Source organism: Urocitellus parryii, chromosome 4 (assembly GCF_045843805.1).
Source record: "Urocitellus parryii isolate mUroPar1 chromosome 4, mUroPar1.hap1, whole genome shotgun sequence".
Lineage (NCBI taxonomy): Eukaryota > Metazoa > Chordata > Mammalia > Rodentia > Sciuridae > Urocitellus > Urocitellus parryii.
In genome coordinates, this window is record NC_135534.1 from 148,109,027 (window position 1) to 148,119,545 (window position 10,519).

The following is a 10,519-nucleotide window of genomic DNA, read 5'->3' on the forward strand; positions in this document are numbered from 1 at the left end:
TATACAAAAATGCCTTTGATTTATGGGTGTTAATTTTATATCCTGCTACTTTGCTGAATTCATTTACTAGCTCTAGAAGTTTTCTGGTGGAGTTTTTTGGGTCTTCTAGGTATTGAGTCATATTGTTAGCAAATAGTGCTAATTTAAGTTCTTCTTTTCCAATACATATCCCTTTAATTTCTTTTGTCTATCTAATTGCTCTGGCCAGTGTTTCAAGAACCATGTTGAATAAAAATGGTGAAAGAGGGCATTCCTGTCTTGTTCCAGTTTTTAGATCTGGGAATAGAACCACCATTTGACCCAGCTATCCCTCTCCTTGCTCTTTATCCAAAGGACTTAAAAGCAGGGACACAGCCACATCAATGTTTATAGCAGCACAATTCACAATAGCTAAACTGTGGGGCCAACCTAGATGCCTTTCAGTGGATGAATGGATTAAAAATGTGGCATATATACACAATGGAATTTTATTCAGCAATAAAAGAGAATAAAATTATGGCATTTGCAGGTAAATGGATGGCATTGGAGAAGATAATGCTAAGTGAAGTTAGCCAATCCTAAAAAAAACAAATGCCGAATGTTTTTTCTGATATAAGGAGACTGACTCATAATGGGGTAGGGAGGGGGAACATGGGAGGAATAGATGAATTCTAGATGGAGAAGAGGGGTGAGAGGGAAAAGGAAGGGGGCAGGGGATTAGCAAGGATGGTGGAATGTGATGGACATCATTATCCAAAGTACATGTATGAAGACTTGAATTGGGTGTCAACATACTTTATATACAAACAGAAATGAAAAATTGTGGTATATATGTGTAGTAAGAATTGCAATGCATTCTGCTGACATTTTTAAAAAATCAATAAAAAGAAAGAGAGAGAGAGACCAGAAAGAAAGAAAGAAAGAAAGAAAGAGAAAGAAAGAACTGATACATGAAAAATTACTGGCTTCAAAAATGCTAGAAATGAAAAAAATAAATAAATAAGTTCAAAGCAGGTGTTAATGTCCATGAATCATTAAGGTCACAATTAGAGGGGGGAAAAGGGAAAAGAAGTTATTGATGAAAAGTTAAAGAATTATTTCCCTTGAATTTCAAAAGCTTCTCAGTTCCCCCTTTTCTACAGTGTTAGGTAGGTTGTCTGGCATGTGAAGCTCCACCTTCAGGTGGGGTTGCTAGAGTGAGATAGTTAATCTTGTAGGTGGAACTCCTGGAGGCAACGTTTGGGTTTAGGTAGGATCCAGGTTCTTCACTTAATACCAATTTATCTGGAGTTTTTTAAATCAGTGTACTCCCTAGGTCAGCAATTACCAATTTTATTTTGGAAGACTGCACCCCAGGGATCTACCCTGAGTTCCTCTCATGTGGTAGAGGAGCCAATTCTGAGTCCACTACATCACCTGTGGGCCCCATATTTCTTGGTCTTGGGTTCAGTCTCCAAACTCAAACTTTTCCTCCCTCACCTTTGGAATTCCTGGCCCGGGGAATTTCTCCCAGCTGTTCCTGCAAGCAGCCAGTTTGGAGGGGGAGAGGGAGAGCTGAGTGGGTTTCCCTGACAAGTATTCTCCTGTGTAAACCTCTCTCCACATTTGATTTTTCTCCTGGTCACTTAGACTCACTTATATGTGTTTGCTAGGCCTGTATTTTGGGTTTGCCAGGAATTGGCTCCCTCAGCTACTGGCCTCCAACATGACTGTAAAATGGTTCCTTCCTCTATCTTCCAGACAAATCCAGCATGATGGGGCTTCTTTCCTGCACATGGATATTGTATACCATGACTTTCAGTTTATTTGGGCAGTGTCTTTGATTTCTAAACTCTTCATAAGCAGACACACATCAGGCCTCCTCAAATGTGGGTTCCTTTAATTTCCTTATTCCTCCCCTTTCCTCATAGATGGACTGCTCTGATTGGTGCCTCTATCCATGGCAGCAACCATGACACTGGAGATGTCTTCTTTATTTTAGTATATCCAAATTCCTGAGTTCTTAATCTGCTTTGAACTTCCAATATTAAATTCCAGTAAAGTCCCCCCACCCCTCTTTTTTTGTTCACTCATCTTTCTGCGAAGCTGCAATCTCTCTTTGTTTCATGCTGCAGAGCAGCCAGGGAAGCAACTTTCTCTATTCTGCCATCTTGAAATTCCTCGATTTCTTTAATGTAGAATAAATTCTTTAATGTAGAATAATTTCTATTGTAGATAAATTCATGGGTGAAAGTGCTCATTTGCTCAGAGAAATGTTTATGCTACAAGTCATGCTATGCATCATTTTTACAGAAAAAAAATAGATGCCATTGATGGACATTGGTTTTCTGAAAGTACTTCAGCTGATAGATTCAGAAAACTTGAATAGTGTTAATAAAATGTATATAATACTCTGCACAGAGCTAAAATGATTGTGATGGCAAACAGCCAAGTAGAGTGGATCCTATTTTGCTTCCTCCAAGCAAATAGAAATTATTGAATAATCAGATGAACAAACAAGATAACATGTATTAAAATCCATAGATACCTTTACAAGGCATGATGAAATAAATTATTAGAAGCAAGTATGAGGCTCAGATGACTTTAATGAAACAGACTATTGGCTTTGTGTTACAAAGATATACTTGAAGCAACTAAATAAAGAGAATAGATTTATTTAGCTCACATGTTTGGAAGTTTAAAGTCTAAAATAGGGTTGTCCTATAGGTTTGGCTTCTAGTGAGGGTGACAGATGGTGGAATATCATGGTGGGAGCATATGTAGGAGTAAATGGTCACATCTCCAACAGAAAAACAGAGAGAGGGAGCAAGATAGAGACAGAGAAACCAGTATCCCATAATCCCCTTTAAGGACATTCTCCTATGATCTAAGGACTTCCCATCAGGCCTCACCTCTTAAAGATCCACAATGCCTCCCAATACTATGTTAAGCTTCAAGCCTTTTAATATGGACCTTTGGGGGTTGGGGATGTGGCTCAAGCGGTAGTGCGCTTGCCTGGCATGTGTGCAGCCGGGGTTTGATCCTCAGCACCACATACAAACAAAGATATTGTGCCCGCCGAAAAACTAAAAAGTAAATATTAAAAAAAAAATTCTCTCTCTCTCTCTCTCTCTCTCTTTAAAAAATAAATAAATAAATAAATAAATAAATAAATAAATAAATAAATAAATATGGACCTTTGGGGGATACTCATCTAAACCCTAGCAAAACCTGAGAAATGTTTGTACCACAGTGGGCGTATTTATAAATTTGTGAAATATAAGGACTTAATGAAAACAGTCAGAAAATAGTGATTCAAAAAGCAAGAGTCTAATATTAAAACCTCATGTAAATTAGTGTAAGATATTCTATGGCTACATGATGGATAGTGACTTAATGTAAAACTTCGTTAAATGATGGATGAAGTGGCAATAATCTCACTAAAAGTGGATAAAATGTTGGCCAAATATTTATGCAAAAATATGCAACAACAAATCCCACAGTTATGAATAACTATAAAGCACCATAAAAATGTGGAAAAAATAAAAATACATGAATAAAAATGATAATTTTTTAAAAAAACATTTATTTTTTAGTTTTAGGTGGACACAATATCTTTATTTTATACTTATGTGGTGCTGAGGATTGAACCCAATGATTCATGCATGCAAGGCAAGCACTCTACCACTGAGCCACAACCCTAGCCCCAAATTGATAATTGACTGTTTAAAGAAAAATGATGTTTTTATGGCTTATGATATATACAGCAGTAAAAGTATAACACAAATAACAGAAAAGATAGGAGGGAAAAATTGAAACATGCAATTATACAATTCAAACTGCATGTGAAATGGTATATTATTATTTGAAGGCAGCCTGTGATTTACCATAGACAGAGCAACAACCAAAAACCAAACTTAAAAATTAAGATAAATAGCTAGTCAATAGAAGAGAGAATAAAATGAAATTCTATAAATAAATTTAGCCCAATAGAGTACAAAAAAGAGAAAAATAGATCAGATGGGATAAATTTTTTTAAAAATCAAAATTATCAAATTAAACTCAAACCATATTGATAATTAATATTAATCTATAATCTAAACATACTGATAAAAGGCAGTTATTTTTGAACTTAATATCAAAGCAAGAACCAATAACATGTTTATAAGAATCCAATTTTAAATGTAAAAATCTAGATAGGTAAAAGATGATATTGGAATGAAAACATTAAACAAAAGCAAGCTGGATTGGCTATATTAATATCAAGAAAATTACTAATATCAAAATGAAACATTACAATGATCAAAGGATCAATTCATCAAGAAAACATGACAGGCACTGATCAACAGAATGTTGAAATAAATAAAGAATTACTGGAAGAAAAATAAATGACCTAAAAATAGTACACAAACCTAAAATTATTGAGATTTCAAAGTTTTTGTTTCACTAATTTACAAAATAAGAAAACAGAAGATCAATAGTATCTACAAACTTGACCTAATAAATATTTTTAGTACATTGTATCAAACAGCATAATATGCATTCATTCCAAGCAGACACAAAAAAAATGTTCATTATGAAGTATATACTGGGTCATAAAACAATTGTCAAAAAAATTTAAAAGTTTAAATTAATATTTTCTGTCAGCAATATACATACAAGCCAATAAAATAAAGATATCTTATAAATGCTGAAACATTAGAAATTGAAAATAAACAATAACCCCATACATCAAAGAAAATCACAAGATAAAATAGGAAATATTTTTTTTTTTTTTTTTTTTCCCAAGTTCCAACTCCTTTTTTTTTTTTTTTTTTTTATTGGTCGTTCATAACATTACATAGTTCTTAATACATCATATTACATGGTTGATTCACATGGATTATGAACTCCCGCTTTTACCCCGTATACAAATTGCTGTATCACATCAGTTTCCCTTCCATTGATTGACATATTGCCTTTCTAGTGTCTGATGTATTCTGCTGTCTGTCCTATTCTCTACTAACCCCCCTCCCCTCCCCTCGCCTCCCCTCCCCTCCCCTTTTCTCTCTCTACCCCTTCTACTGTAAATCATTTCTTCCATTTGTATTATCTTGTCTTACCCCTCCTTTCCTCTTATATGACATTTTTTATAACCCTGAGGATCGCCTTCCATTTCCATGCACTTTCCCTTCTCACTCCCTTTCCCTCCCACCTCTCATCCCTGTTTAATGTAAATCTTCTTCTCAAGCTCTTCGTCCCTACCCTGTCCTTGTTCACTCTCCTTATATCAAAGGAGTCATTTGGAATTTGTTTTTTAAAGATTGACTAGCTTCACTTAGCATAATCTGCTCTAATGCCATCCATTTCCCTCCAAATTCTATGATTTTGTCATTTTTTAATGCAGAGTAATACTCCATAGTATATAAATGCCACATTTTTTTTATCCATTCATCTATTGAAGGGCATCTAGGCTGGTTCCACAGTCTTGCTATCGTGAATTGAGCTGCTATGAACATCGATGTAGCAGTGTCCCTGTAGCATGCTCTTGTTAGGGCTTTAGGGAATAGACCGAGAAGGGGAATAGCTGGGTCGAATGGTGGTTCCATTCCCAGCTTTCCAAGAAATCTCCATACTGCTTTCCAAATTGGCTGCACCAATTTGCAGTCCCACCAGCAATGAACAAGAGTGCCCTTTTCCCCGCATCCTCTCCAGCACTTATTGTTGTTTGACTTCCTAATGGCTGCCAGTCTTACTGGAGTGAGATGGTATCTTAGGGTAGTTTTGATTTGCATTTCTCTGACTACTAGCGATGGTGAGCATTTTTTCATGTACTTGTTGATTGATTGTATGTCCTCCTCTGAGAAGTGTCTGTTCAGGTCCTTGGCCCATTTATTGATTGGGTTATTTGTTATCTTATTGTCTAATTTTTTGAGTTCTTTGTATATTCTGGTTATTAGGGCTCTATCTGAAGTGTGTGGAGTAAAGATTTGTTCCCAGGATGTAGGCTCCCTGTTTATCTCTCTTATTGTTTCTTTTGCTGAGAAAAAACTTTTTAGTTTGAGTAAGTCCCATTTGTTGATTCTATTTGTTAACTCTAGCGCTATGGGTGTCCTATTGAGGAATTTGGAGCCCGATCCCACCGCGTGTAGATCATAACCAACTTTTTCTTCTATCAGATGCCATGTCTCTGATTTAATATCAAGCTCCTTGATCCATTTTGAGTTAACTTTTGTGCACGGCGAGAGATAGGGATTCAGATTCATTTTGGTACAAATGGATTTCCAGTTTTCCCAGCACCATTTGTTGAAGATGCTATCCTTCCTCCATTGCATGCTTTTAGCCCCTTTATCAAAAATAAGATAGTTGTAGTTTTGTGGATTGGTTACTGTGTCCTCTATTCTGTACCATTGGTCCACCCGCCTGTTTTGGTACCAGTACCATGCTGTTTTTGTTACTATTGCTCTGTAGTATAGTTTGAAGTCTGGTATCGCTATACCGCCTGATTCACACTTCCTGCTTAGTATTGTTTTTGCTATTCTGGGTCTCTTATTGTTCCATATGAATTTCATGATTCTTTTATCGATTTCTACAAGATATGCTGTTGGGATTTTGATTGGCATTGCATTGAACTTATATAGGACTTTTGGTAATATCGCCATTTTGATGATGTTAGTTCTGCCTATCCATGAGCAGGGTATATTTTTCCATCTTCTAAGGTCTTCTTCTATGTCTTTCTTTAGGGTTCTGTAATTTTCATTGTATAAATCTTTCACCTCTTTTGTTAGGTTGATTCCCAAGTATTTTATTTTTTGGGGGGATATTGTGAATGGAGTAGTTGTCCTCATTTCCGTTTCAGAGGCTCTGTCGCTGATATACAGGAATGCCTTTGATTTATGCGTGTTGATCTTATATCCTGCCACTTTGCTGAATTCATTTATTAGCTCTAATAGCTTCTTTGTAGACCCTTTTGGGTCTGCTAGGTATAGAATCATATCATCTGCAAATAGTGATAATTTAAGTTCTTCTTTTCCTATTTTTATGCCTTTAATTTCTTTCGTCTGCCTAATTGCTCTGGCCAGTATTTCGAGGACTATGTTGAACAGAAGTGGTGAGAGAGGGCATCCCTGTCTTGTACCAGATCTTAGAGGGAATGCCTTCAATTTTTCTCCATTCAGAATGATGCTGGCCTGTGGCTTATCATAGATTGCTTTTACAATGTTGAGGTATGATCCAGTTATCCCTAATTTTTCTAGAGTTTTGAACATAAAGGGATGCTGTACTTTGTCGAAAGCTTTTTCTGCATCTATCGATATGATCATATGGTTCTTATTTTTAAGTCTATTGATGTGGTGGATAACATTTATTGTTTTCCGTATATTGAACCAACCTTGCATACCAGGGATGAATCCTACTTGATCATGGTGTATAATTTTTTTGATATGTATTTGAATCCGATTCGCCAGAATTTTATTGAGGATTTTTGCATCAAGGTTCATTAGAGATATTGGTCTGTAGTTTTCTTTCTTTGAAGTGTCTTTGTCTGGTTTCGGAATCAGGGTGATGTTGGCCTCGTAGAACGAATTTGGAAGTTCTCCCTCTTTTTCTATTTCCTGAAATAGCTTGAAAAGTATTGGTGTTAGTTCCTCTTTAAAGGTTTTGTAAAACTCTGCTGTATACCCATCCGGTCCTGGGCTTTTCTTAGTTGGTAGTCTTTTGATGGTTTCTTCTATTTCCTCTATTGTTATTGGTCTGTTTAGGTTGTCTATATCCTCCTGGCTCAATCTAGGCAGATCATAAGACTCAAGGAATTTATCTATGCCTTCACTATCTTCTGTTTTATTGGAGTATAAGGATTCAAAGTAGTTTCTGATTATCTTCTGTATTTCTGAAGTGTCTGTTGTGATATTGCCTTTTTCATCCCGTATGCTAGTAATTTGGGTTCTCTCTCTTCTTCTCTTCGTTAGCATGGCTAAGGGTCTGTCAATTTTATTTATTTTTTCAAAGAACCAGCTTTTAGTTTTGTCAATTTTTTCAATTGTTTCTTTTGTTTCAATTTCATTAATTTCAGCTCTGATTTTAATTATTTCTTGCCTTCTACTTCTTTTGCTGTTGTTTTGCTCTTCTTTTTCTAGGATTTTGAGATGAAGTATGAGATCATTTATTTGTTGGTTTTTTCTTTTTTTGAGGAATGAACTCCAAGCAATGAATTTTCCTCTTAGAACTGCTTTCAATGTGTCCCATAGATTCCGATATGTTGTGTCTGTGTTTTCATTTAACTCTAGGAATTTTTTAATTTCCTCCTTGATGTCTTCTAAAACCCATTGATCACTCAGCAACCTATTGTTCATTCTCCAGGTGATGTTTGATTTTTCCTTTCTTCTTTTATCATTGATTTTCAGTTTCATTCCATTATGATCAGACAAGATGCATGGTATTATCTCTACCTCTTTGTATTGTCTAAGAGTTGCCCTGTGACATAGTATATGGTCTATTTTTGAGAAGGTTCCATGTGCTGCTGAGAAAAAAGTGTAGCTACTTGATGTTGGGTGGTATAGTCTATATATGTCAATTAAGTCTAGGTTGTTAATTGTGTTATTGAGTTCTATAGTTTCCTTATTTAACTTTTGTTTGGAAGATCTGTCCAGTGGTGAGAGAGGTGTGTTGAAGTCTCCCATGATTACTGTATGGTGGTCTATTAGACTCTTGAACTTGAGAAGAGTTTGCTTGATGAACATGGCTGCTCCATTATTTGGGGCATATATATTTATGATTGTTATGTCTTGTTGGTGTATGGTTCCCTTGAGCAGTATGAAGTGTCCTTCTTTATCCCTTTTGATTAGCTTTGGCTTGAAATCTATTTTATTAGATATGAGTATGGACACTCCTGCTTGTTTCCGTGGTCCATATGAGTGATATGATTTTTCCCAACCTTTCACCTTCAGTCTATGTACATCTTTTCCTATCAAATGCGTCTCCTGTAGACAGCATATTGTTGGGTCTTGTTTTTTGATCCATTCTACTAGCCTGTGTCTCTTAATTGGTGAGTTTAAGCCATTAACATTTAGGGTTATTATTGAGATATGGTTTGTTCTTCTATCCATATTTGTTTATTGATGTTACTAAACCTGATTTGTTATCCTCTTTGACTACTTTCCCCCCTTTACTGTCCTACCTCCCATTGTTGGTTATCAATGTTATTTTCCATTTCCTCTTCCTGTAATGTTTTGCCAAGGATTTTTTGAAGAGATGGTTTTCTAGCTGCGAATTCTTTTAACTTTTGTTTATCGTGGAAGGTTTTAATTTCATCTTCTAACCTGAAGCTTAATTTCGCCGGATACAAGATTCTTGGTTGGAATCCATTTTCTTTAAGCGTTTGAAATATGTTATTCCAGGATCTTCTAGCTTTTAGAGTCTGTGTTGAGAGATCGGCTGTTATTCTGATTGGTTTACCCCTAAATGTAATCTGCTTCCTTTCCCTTGTAGCTTTTAAAATTCTCTCCTTGTTCTGTATGTTGGACATCTTCATTATAATGTGTCTTGGTGTGGATCTCTTATGATTTTGCACATTCGGCGTCCTGTAGGCTTCTAGGATTTGGGATTCTGTCTCATTCTTCAAGTCTGGGAAGTTTTCTTGTATTATTTCACTGAATAGATTGCTTAATCCTTTGGTTTGGAGCTCTGTGCCTTCCTGTATCCCAATGACTCTTAAGTTAGGTCTTTTGATATTATCCCATAGCTCTTGAATGTTCTGCTCATGGTTTCTTAGTAGACTTGCTGAGCTATCTATGTTCTTTTCAAGTTGAAATACTCTGTCTTCATTATCTGATGTTCTATCTTCTAAGTGATCCACTCTGCTGGTAGTATTCTCAATTGAGTTTTTAAGTTGGTTTATTGTTTCCTGCATTCCTAGTATTTCTATTTGTTTGTTTTTTATTACCTCTATCTCCCTGTGAAATTGATCTTTAACTTCCTGGATTTGTTTGTCAATGTGATCTTTCATTGTCTGATTTTGCTGTCTCATGTCTTCCTTGAGACTCCAGATCATCTGAAGCATGTATGTCCTGAGCTCTCTATCTGACATTCCATCTGTTGCAGCTATTACCTCTTCTAAAGTTGAGTTGACCTGCATTGCCTGTGGTCCTTTCTTTCCTTGTCGTTTCATACTGCTGGCGTTTCTTCCTGCTTGGTGAAATTGTTGTGTCTTTGATATTTTCCCCCTCTATTTATTTATATTGCTCTTGTATAGTTGAAAAATCACCCTTGCAGGGCAGGTAGTGGCTGTGATCCTCCTCCAATTAGTGTGATCCGTCTACCATGCTGGCAGGCCCTAGGTCTGCTTTGCTGGTCGGTCAAAGGTCTACCTACCCAGCAGGCGCCAGGCGCACCTGTGTCACTCCATAGGTTGCTGGGCCTAACCTCCCGATGGGTTGCAGGTTCGCCTCGCTTGCAGGCACTGGGGGAGAGGCCGGTTCCGCCCCTCAGCAGGCTTTGGGCCCACTCTGCTCCTGTTCACAGTCCCGCCTACCTGCAGACACTGGGGGAGGGGACGGGCCTAGCCCTCAGCCGTCCGCCGCCGGAC